The sequence below is a fragment of the Marmota marmota genome, unplaced genomic scaffold (genome assembly GCF_001458135.2).
Source record: "Marmota marmota marmota unplaced genomic scaffold, marMar, whole genome shotgun sequence".
In the NCBI taxonomy this organism is placed as follows: Eukaryota; Metazoa; Chordata; class Mammalia; order Rodentia; family Sciuridae; genus Marmota; species Marmota marmota.
This window is the reverse complement of record NW_026000026.1, coordinates 788,693-799,351: the sequence shown is the minus strand read 5'-3', so window position 1 is coordinate 799,351 and position 10,659 is coordinate 788,693.

Genomic DNA, 10,659 nt, shown 5'->3' with positions numbered 1-10,659 from the left:
CGCGCCGGCTCCGCCTGCTGCCTCGCCCCGCCCCCGTTAACTCCTGCGACACCGCGCGGCAGCGCCCCGGAAGGGAGGAAAGGAAGCGAAGGGCCACTCTGGGTCTCAAGGACTCTTCTCTCCCTATCAACCCGCCATGTGCGCATTGACAGGGATTCCAGCCTCGCGGTCACTCTTGAGGCAAACGGGGCCATGTAAGCTGGCCATCTGACCAGGCCTGAGCTCTCCCTGAGATCCCAAAGTGGTACCAAGCGCCTGACCCTGGTTGGACTCCTGCCAGCTGGGTTCCAGGGTGGACACCTCCGGTGGAGGAGGGTACTGGCTCTTGCCAAATTCTGATTTGATCTGCTCCCTGGGCGGAATCGATCTCAGCCGACTTCAGGGTGGATGGGGCACTTGGAAGCCAACTCCTCACTGGGATGTGCAAGGAGAATCGGGGGACTCTTCCTGAGAGGTCGCCTGGGTGGGACCTGGAGAAGGCTCCTGGAAGGGAGGCCCTCTAGGAAAAGGAGTGGGAGGAGCAGTCAGAATCACCCCTGGAGGGCCTGGAAGTCCCCAGGGGACCTGGACTTTGCAGATTCAGAGGGTCCTGCCACAGGACAGGGAGCTGGTGCCTTGAGGCCCAAGCCAACACAGGCCAGTGGGGACACTAGTGTCTAGTGCAGGATAAAAGAGGGCAGGCTCTGGTCAGAGGCAGGAGGATGTCCCCTTTCAGGGAGGAGTGGGCAGAAGTAGCTTCCCTTTCCACAGGTCAGGGGGTGTCCCAGGAGAGGGCCCTCTGGAACCTGCAGCAGGGATGCCAAGGGACCCATCTCTCAGACCCTGAAGCTCCTGCGCATCGTGCCAGCTCCTCACCAAGTGCCCATTGGAGCCTTCCTCTGCACCTGGGGGTCTGGCTCCACCAAGCCTCTTCCCATCTCCATCCCACCCCAGCACCACGTGTTGTGGCCAGAGAAAGCTCCTCTTGAGTAGCAGTACTTAAGTACCTTGCTTATAAAATGGCATTAGACCCCATACTGAGTCAGTCCTTTAGTTTCCAGAGCTCATGGCTATAGAGCCTGGTTTTTTGTTGTTGTTGTTATTGTTGTTTGTTTGTTTTCAATTAGGTTGAAAATACATGGTGGGCACAGTGCTAACTTGTCAATTATCTAGAATGTTGGGGTGGACTGGAGCTTCTGCAGGCAGGTGTGCATACCGTGCATAGGACAAGCCAGGGCACAGCCTGGCCCCTGCCTCCCTGCCTCCAGGCCCAAGCATCAGCCACGATCAGTAAGTGGCTTGCCCCCCTCCAAGCCTACAAAGCCACCCAGGAAAGGTTAAGGGAAGAGGCCCAGCCCAGTTGGCTCAGGGTAAGGAAGGGACTTTGAGTCCCAGATGAAGCAGGTGCCACCCCATCCCCCTGCACATGCTAGCTGGCCTTGCCATTTGCCCTTGGGTCACCCTCATTCTCCCTCTGCAAAAGACCAAACAAATGTGAAAACCAAAGGGAGGCCTGGGCTGCCCCATCCTTATGGGGGAAGCCCCATGCTTGATTCTCCTGGGAGCAACTCTCAGGCTTGAAGTCAGACCAAAGTGGGACCCACGGTTGGGGCTGCTTCACAGAGGAGAGAGGCATCTCAGGTGTCATTTTAGCAGATGCACAGCCCTTAGATGAGAGCAAACCTAAAGGCTCTCTGGGGTCCCAAGACATTGGAAGGGACACCTGCTCATCTCAGCTTTAGCAGAAAGGGAGAACACAATCTTGAAGTTAAGGAGACATCAACTGGCCCCCACCAGTCTTATGGGGGGCTGAAAGTGGGGTTCCTCTCACAGGGAGGCTGGAGGGACCTTCTTGGCGTGCAACATATCTTTTGCCTCCACAGCCATCTGTGGTCTTCTCCACCAATGGTTTCTGCACCAACAGCTTTGCTGCATCTCAGAAGGTTCCAGAAAGTGAACCCTGTAGCAAGACTTAGAATCCTTTGTCTCCTCCATTTAGGGTGTCCTTCAACACACTGGCTCATTGATCATTTATGTCTTCAATGCTGTGCCTTACATTCTTGGCAGTGCCCACCACCATGCCCCCCAACCTGTACCCAGTGAACAGGGTCACAGAAGCTTCCAGTTAGGGAAAATTTCATGCATGCAACAGGAATTCCACTTCATTTAAAAATAGATGGAGGGCTGGGTTGTGGCTCAGAGGTAGAGCGCCTGCCTGGCATGTGTGAGGCACTAGATTTTATCCTCAGCACCACACAACAATAAATAAAACACAGGTTTTTAAAAAAATAATAATAAGGTGTTTTATCTTATGATGAAACTTAAATTAAAAAAAAAAAAAAGATGGGGAAAGCTTTCAGGCTCAAGCCATCTTTGCCAAGACTGCATCGACAGAATTCCAGAGCAGAAGAGTTCAGAGATTCCAATTCAGGACGCCCCACTCCCGCTGGGAGAGAGCGCTTGCCAGCAGCAGGCGGGAGGCCCTGCAGCCAAGCCAGGCGCTGTCCTTTCAGCACCTCAGATGCTGCCCAGTCTCCCAGAACCTTCCAAGCCCAGCCCATGCCTCATGCCTTCTCCTCTGGGCAGGCAGCGGTGGGACTCCTCCTGTCCTCACCTCACTGAACTGCCCTCAGCAGCCAGAGAAGGTGGACTATGGACCTTGCTGCTGCCATAGATCCTTCCTGTACATTCTTTCCCCATCGTGAAATGTACCAGTAGAGGCTATGACCACCTGCCACCCAGCCAAGCTGTCCCTGGCTTGCGCCTGTCTTGCCCAGTGTCCCCCACAGCCTGGCACAGACAAGGACCTGTGATGGGTTTATATTGTGGCTGCTTATGGTGGAAGTCAAATTGAAGCGCATCTGGATCATTCCTCCTTGGAGAGGCTGCGTGGTGAGCCTCCCTCTCCTCATGGTGCAGGTAGGGGCAGGCCTGCTACCTCCCCCAAACCCACTGCTCTGCTGCTGCTCAGGCTGATATGCAACCCTGGAAGTCAGGACTCTGGTCTGGCAGACACGGAGCACAGAGGAAGTCGGTGGGCCAGCTGTCCCAGTAGCCTATCTGCAGCACACCAAGGGAGAGAACCCAGGGACTGTGTGCAGGAGAAAGTGCCTCAGCACCACCCCACAAGGAAGCCCTCGCTGTCACAGGGATGGCAGCCACACCAGGTGTCCGGCCACCTGAGTCCTGTGGGCCAATGACCTGCACAGACAACAGCACACTCAACACTGAGAAGTAGTTTCCCACTTCACTTCAGTCCCCACTCTGTCTCCTCCCAGAAGAAAAGGAGAGCCACGGCCCTGGGTGTCAGAGGAGCAGCTGGAGCAGACTCACCAGCCCAGAAACAAGACTAACTCTGGAGAACGAAGGGACAGGTTCTCACGGCTGAGCCTGGCCAGGGCTGCTATTGTTGCAGTCCTACAGCTTGGACCACAGGAAGTGCCCTCCTGAGCAGAGAGAGAGGCCCAGCTCCCCACCTGGACAAGAGTTTTCCTCCAAGGAGGAGGAAGGGCTATGTGTCTGGGGACGGGCGGGGGGGGGGGGTGCGGGTAAACATCTCACACTAATGCTTATTGACTAAAATCAATAGAAATTTAATTTATAGTTTTTTAAAAAGGACTAGAACTCTAAACAAGCTTCGCAGCCCCCCGGCAAACCAGCTAATGTGGTAGAGCAAGGGAATGGACCTCCCAATACCTGTCAGAGACCTATTGTCAGTGGCAGCTGGAGACGGCATAGGATTAGGATGGCCCTGGGAGTGTCCTGAGATGGAGTTTCCCACAGGGCACTCCCCACAGTGGCCCTCATCCTGAAACCCATCTTGGTGGTGGTGATCCAGAGTTTCGCACCTGGCACCCATGTGCCTGCCTTTCCCACACCTCCAGGCAGAAGCAGCTGTAAAACTGTCCCCGTTTTGCTGCAGATAAAATGTGAGGACACAGAGGCCTGTGGCTCTGCAGGCGTGACCCAGACCCTTGTGCAGTTCCCTGGCACTCTGACACTACCTGAACGCTTTCCAGACCACAGCCACTTGCCTGCAAGATGCAACCAGCACAGCTCTGGACTCTTCCGACCTCTGCCCCTGGCTCCTACCCACCTGGTGTCCCTCTCGCCAGTGGACAAGCTTTCATGGACGCATCCCTCTGCCCAGAATGCTGCTGCCTCTCCTGGTCTGGGGTAGACAGCGTGGGCACCCCCCACCCAGCTCCATCTTCCGGGTATGTGTTTGTGTGGAGCTAGCCTCCGCCACAGAGGAGCCCTTGAGTGCAGGCTAGCCCACAAGAGGGGCTCAGCAGGCAACTCACATGAACTGCCACTTTGACCTGGGCTGATGTCACCCAGAGCCTCTGTCACCATGGATGATGAGAGGCCCAGCACTGGTGTGGCTCAGGGGCTGCTGGGTAGACCCTGGGAGGATGTGGGCAGCTAGAACTCAGGGCCGTGGAGACAGTCTCCTGCTGGCAGAGTGGTCAGCTGCCTGCCCACGCACAGGCTGTGGGCATCTATGCCCTGGATGCCCGCCTAGGCTAACTGGAGCTCGTTGCTTGGCCAAACGTCCTGCAGGCCTTGGGCAGAAAGCCAGCCAGCCTGAGGCAGGGCCCAGGGGCTGTCAGAGATCCTGCCCCCACCCAGGCACTCACCCTGGACAAGGTCACCACATGCCACAACAGGCAAATAATTCAGATAGGCTGACCAGCAAGACAGGGACATGTCAGGAGCCCAGGACCTTGCTGGGCAGCTTCCCCAGCCAACTCCAGGATTCCGTTCCAGCCTCCAGCAGTTTGTCTTCCAGGTCACAAAGTACAGCCTGGGGCAGATGCCACGGGTCACTGTCTGGGTCACTGTCCAGATCCTGCACTGGACTCAATGTTTGTGTCCCCAAAACTCATCTGTTGAAGTCCTGACCCAAGTGATGGCAGGAGGTGGGCCCCTGTGGGGGAGTGGCTCATGAGGTAGAGCCCCAGGAAGGGTTCTGCGCCCTCTCTCTCTCTGCTGTCTGCCACTCAAGGCCACAAGAAGGGTTGGCAAGCCTGGAGGCCAACCTCACCAGCCAGCCTCGGGACCTCGCCCTCAGACTTGTGCCTCCAGAACTGTGAGGGATACATCCCAGGGTTCCTCCTCGTCACCTCTGAGGGAACCTCTCGGTACTCCTCTGAGCAGCAGATTCACCACATGCCTCCCGGACCAGCTGGGGAAGTAGCCCAGCCACATTCAGCTCTCAGCAGCAGGAAGCAGGACACAGCAGACCTCCCTCCCTGCGGCCACACACCCTCCTCCTCTTAGGCCTTCCCAAGGTCCCACTTGAAGAGAGAACTGTGTCTATCCCTATGCCCGATGGCCTGCCTCAACCCCTACTAGTCTCCACCTAATCACTCCTGCTGCCGAACCCCTAGAGATGATGTCCATGTAGGCTAGTCGTCCATACCAGGCCAGTTCTACTCCAGGGGACATCTGGCAATGGCTAGAAATATACCTGGTTGTCAAGACTTGGGGGGTAGGTCCTGTGGGCATCCAGTGGGTAGCGGACAGGGGTGCTGCTCAACATCCTGCGTGACAGGACGCCCTCCCCACCCTACAGAGTTATTCAGCCGAGATGTCAAGATATGTAAGCTAACTGTGCCCTTTCTTAAAATGCACACACCTGTCGTAGCATTCACAGCTTAGTAGTAAATGGCATAAGTAAACAGATTTTCTCCCAGTAACTCCTGAGAACACCCAAGCCAAGGGGTAGGAATCTTCATGGGAAAGAAGCTGGAGCCAGACAGGTAAGGTGCCCAGGAGAGGCGTAGGGCAGACAGGCATCTGCCACCAGTGTGAGGAGGGCCGAGTGAGAGGTCACCCTAGAGAGCATGGCTCCCGAGGAGTTAGCCTAATGGGGGTGCTGCCTCGGGCCGCCTCAGGGCAGTGGAGCTGTTCCTCTGTTTCATAATGTTGAGTTTAATTCACACATGACCTTGGCTGAGGCGGATTTCTCTGGACCTCAGTTCCTTTACCTGAGAAATGGATCACTGTGACGGAGGCGTGGGGTAGGGCTCATGCAGCACAGAGCGGGCCTTGCAGGAGGAGGCATTACATAAGCCTGGAAGTAAAAATAAACGAACCCACTGCCGCTGCCACCGTGCTCCGCCTGCCTCCTCCTCGAAATGCAGACCCTGGGCTTTGGGGGACACACGGAGCAAAGAGGAGAGGCAAGAGGTCCCAGGGCAGCCATGGTGTCAGGTGGAGGCAACCTAGTGGCAGGGCCACAGGAGAGAGCCACCAAACCCAGGGCCCAGCCCTGAAGGTCTGTGGAACCCCATTCGGCCTTTCCTCAGCCCCAAGAGTAAAAGGTGTACTCAGGACCAGGAGATGGAGGAGAAACTTCACAGCCCCACCCAGTGCCATGCACACCACCCCCACCTTCTAGACTCCCTCCTGTGCTACGTGCAGCACCCCCACCTTCTAGACCACTGAACCCTGAACCCAGCTGACTGGCTTGGCCCAACTTCAAAAAGCAGGTGGCGGTGAACCTCAACCAGAAGGGGGGGAGGTGGCGGCATCTGGAACAGGAATCCTTGTCCATCAGCTCAAAGTTGGCACAAGCCCAGCCCAAGGCTGCTCTCTGACCCACCGGCCCCTCCACCTCCATCCCCAGAGCTCTGCCCCACTGCACCCCAGTTCTGGATCCAGCCCATACCCTGTAGGAGACGCAGACCTTGGGAGCTGCTGCCCTCCTCAGTCCTCAGTACCAGTGAGCTGAGTCCAGGGCCCAGAGCGGGGAGAGGAGCCTGACTCCTGGCCCCATGTCGGCCTTCTCCATAACTGCAGCCAGGAGCAAAGGGTTCCTTCTTTTTCCTTCCTCCTGCTGCTCGGCTTGGGGGGCAGTGGACAGGGGACAAGGAGAAAGTGACCCTCTCTCATTTCCTTCTGGTTTCCATGCCTTAGGGTCCCCATGGGCCAACCCTGGCCCAATCAGGGATGCTGAGCTGCCACACTGGCTGACTCCACACCAGTGGCTGTCAGTCATATGCCACATCTGACCTCACTGATACCATGGCCCTCTCCTTTCTCCTCCCCACCTGACCCCCAAAGCGAGACAGCAGGACTGGCAAATGAAGCCAGAAGTGAGCAACACCTCACAGCTCCCAGGAGCCAGTCCTGGTCCCTCACTGACCATCTCACAAGAGGACACCCAACCACCAGAGTTGGGAGCAGCTTTGAGGCTCATGTGCCTACCAGTCCCACCCATTACCCTGCTAGTTCTCTCTGCACGGCTACAGGATAGGAACTGCCCAGTGCTGCCCAGGTCCAGCCACCCAGCGACTCAGTCTGACTTCAGCAGCCAGTGGCACAGCAGAGCTAGAGCACACAGAGACACATGTGCACAGGGACACACACGCATGCATATACACATGTGCACAGAGGCCCTGTCCTGGCTGCCAAGGGCTCTGAGACAACCCCCCCAGTACTCCCCTAGCCCCCCAGTCCTCACAGGTGTGCACTGTTCTTCACCTGGCCACTCTCACACAGACACCCAGGTCCACACAACACACGTGGGACAGGCGCTAATCCTACATGCCTATAGTCCCTCTCTGAGAGCCACTACAAGGCAACAGGAGGGGACACAACCATCGGGAGGACAGTCATTCCCATAGTCTCAGCACATGAGAAACCCAGGTCCCAAGGCTGGGGTCACAGCGGCCATGAGGCTCAGCCCCTTGGAGGGGGCCCAGAAGCTGTGTTTGGGCACAGCACTGTCACTGTCAGAGGTACCCCAGGAGCCTGGGGAGGACAGGGAGGCCTCTCCTGCCCAGATTCCAGAAGGCAGCTGGAAGCCCCCAGGGGACAGGCCAGGAGACAGATCCTGCAGGACTGCTGGCCACCACTGTGAGGGTTTTCAGAAGTGTCCAAAGTGCAGGTGGCCGGAGTAAGTCCTTGTCTCCACTAACCTAGCACAAGGTAGAGTCCCTCTGGCCTCTGTTCCACCCCAATCCCTGACCTTAGGTGCTACTCTGAGGTCAGCTGCCTTAGATTTGAGGCAGGACCCCCGTGGCTGCCAGCTGGGCCTCCTCTGGCTTGGGGGTTCCTCAGCCAAACTGCAACCCAGGGCACTGAGCTCTGGTGACCTGCCTCACCTCACCACCACCTACTGGCTGCCCATTGGGCTCCCCAAAATGATGTCCAGGGGGCCGTCTGAGCCCCTGTGGGCTCTCTCCCCTCCCTGCTCCCCCCCCACTGGCTCAATGAGGTGCCTGCCTCCTAGGTCCCACCCCAATTTGCCTCCATCTCAGCCCCAGCTTAGGCAGCAGCAGAGGCATCAGAAGGATGCTGGTCACTGTGTGGTCACTTCATGCCAGCACTATGCCTTCCCTGTAACCGGCAAGCACATCTCAGCCATCTTTGCCTCTCAGACCTGATATGTGGCCAGTGTCCCCTGCCCTCTCAGAAGTACTTCTGCTTAAGCGTGGCAGTTCCAGCAACTCCCCAGAGGGCCAGGGCTCCTGCCCAGTGCAGGCCAAGCCCCTGCCCTCCGCAGAGTTGATAATGGGCTTGGCACCTGAGAGATGCCAGGAGCTCAGCCCAGACTTCCGTTTCCTTCAGCTCTGCCCACCCCCACCTCGGAGGTCCCTTCTGACCTGGCACCAGGGCTGCAGAAAGGCCCAGAGCCTTCTAGGCCCTTCCTGGGTCTGCCTCCATCACCCACCCCAAAAGGGGGCCCAGGGCTTAGGACCCCCCCCAGAGACCCCACCCCAGCCAAGATGATCCCTCCCAAGAACTCTGATGGGAATAATGAGATGCGCCCCCACCTCTGTCCTCAGGCCTTCTGGACCATCAGGGTATGCCCTTCCCCACCCCAGGAATATGCCCAGCATTCCTGGTGGGGGACAATGCAGCCCCAGCCCAGCCTGCTGGCCAGCAGAATGGACATAACGGGGCAGAGGACATAACCCTGGCTGACCTATAGCATCTGAGTGAGAAGGGTTCCCAGAGGACACGAATTTGCAACAGCAACCAGGAACAGGAGGATGAGGGGACTGCACAGCCCCTCAGGGTCTCTACCTAGGGGCTTCCTTCACCTCCAGGCAGGGGCTCTTTCTCACACTCATCCTGGCTGTCATCAGGCTGACAAGTTTCCCCAGGTCGACCCCAGTTCTAACAGGGCCAAGTGGTAAAGTGTGTAAGGACAACTTCTGGGGCCAACAGGCTCTGCGGGGTCACACTAAGTCCCACCCACCAACAGTGGTGGCCCAGGAAAGCCCCAAGATAGGTTGGGGTCCCTTGGAAAACCCCTGGTGTCCTTGAGTAGGGTCCCCAGAAAAAATACAGGATACTCGGTCAAATAAGAATTTCAGATACACAACAAAAACCTTTTAGTTTAAATAGGTCCCAAATACTCTACTAAAAAATGATTTGGGGCTCATCTGCAGTTCAGCTTTGACTGAGCATCCTGCACCCACTAGCCTGGCCCTCTCCCTCAGAGGTGGCCGGCACAGTCCTGGGGACCTGGCTCCCAAATCACACTGCTGCCTAGCTTCTGGGTCATCCTCTTGCTCTTCCTCCATCAGGTGTTGAGGGGCTCACCCATGGAGGGTGCCCCTGGACCGGGCTCCTCACCGCCCACTGGGCTGTTCCTCTCTTGAGCCGTTTCCACCCCTGCCCAAAGTACCATGGACCTGACTCTGGGACCTGGTGATCACAACTGTGTGTGCAAGAAAGAACTTTGCAAATGTGATTCAGGTGAGGATCTGGGGATGGGAGGTCAGCCTGGGTTGTCCAGGGGTGCCCCAAGTGCAGTCATAGGTCCCTTATGAGGAGACTTGACACCGACAGAGGAATTCACATGACCCCAGAGACAGTGACTCAGCCACAACCAGGTGTGACTGCAGCCATGGAAGCTGGGAGAGGCGAGGAGCAAGGGGCACAGCCATGGGCCACACCTCTGCTCCCCAGTGCTGCCTCTGGCTGACCTCCAGAAAGCACACCATGTGACCAGTCATTTGCACAGTGGCCCTGGGAGACTAAAACTCTGGGTCCTTAGGGGTGGCCTGCCCGCTCACCCTCAGGAAACCCGCACAGTTCAGTACTACTGTGGGCAGGACAGCCTGGGACCCTGGGGAGACTCCAGCCCTGGGCACTGTGAGCCCAGCTAAAGGAATCTGCTCACTCCCCATCTGGTGTCCATCCACACCGTCAAGAACAGGTCCTGGAGCAGGGATGGATGGACAAAGCTGTCCTGCCACTTCCTTGTCCTTGCTGACCAAAGTCAGGGCACATTTTGCTCAGATGGACCAGGGACACTGGTGAGGACTCAAAGCCCCTAATCCCACTGACAGGTTACTGTCTTCCTGGCTGCCAGGGCAGTTCCTGCACTCCCAGTACCAGAGACAGCATGGACGTTGTGCTGGCTCCAGCCGTGGGTGCCAGGAGGAAGGGGAGCCCTGGAACTGGAGTGACGGATATAGCACACATGGGGAAGGAGTCTCGCTCTCATCCATCCTCAGACCCCAAGCACTCAGGCCCTGTATGGTGAGCAACCTCCAACCCCTGGACTACCCAGGCCAGCTGCCCGCCGCGGCCAGGACCCACCAGCCACCCTGCATAGCTCAGGACAGCTGGCCAGGTCACCTGGCGGCGGGGGAGGGGGCCGGCAGGACGACCGGGCGCGACCGGCGAGCGCAGGGCCCCAGCAGCAGGCGCACA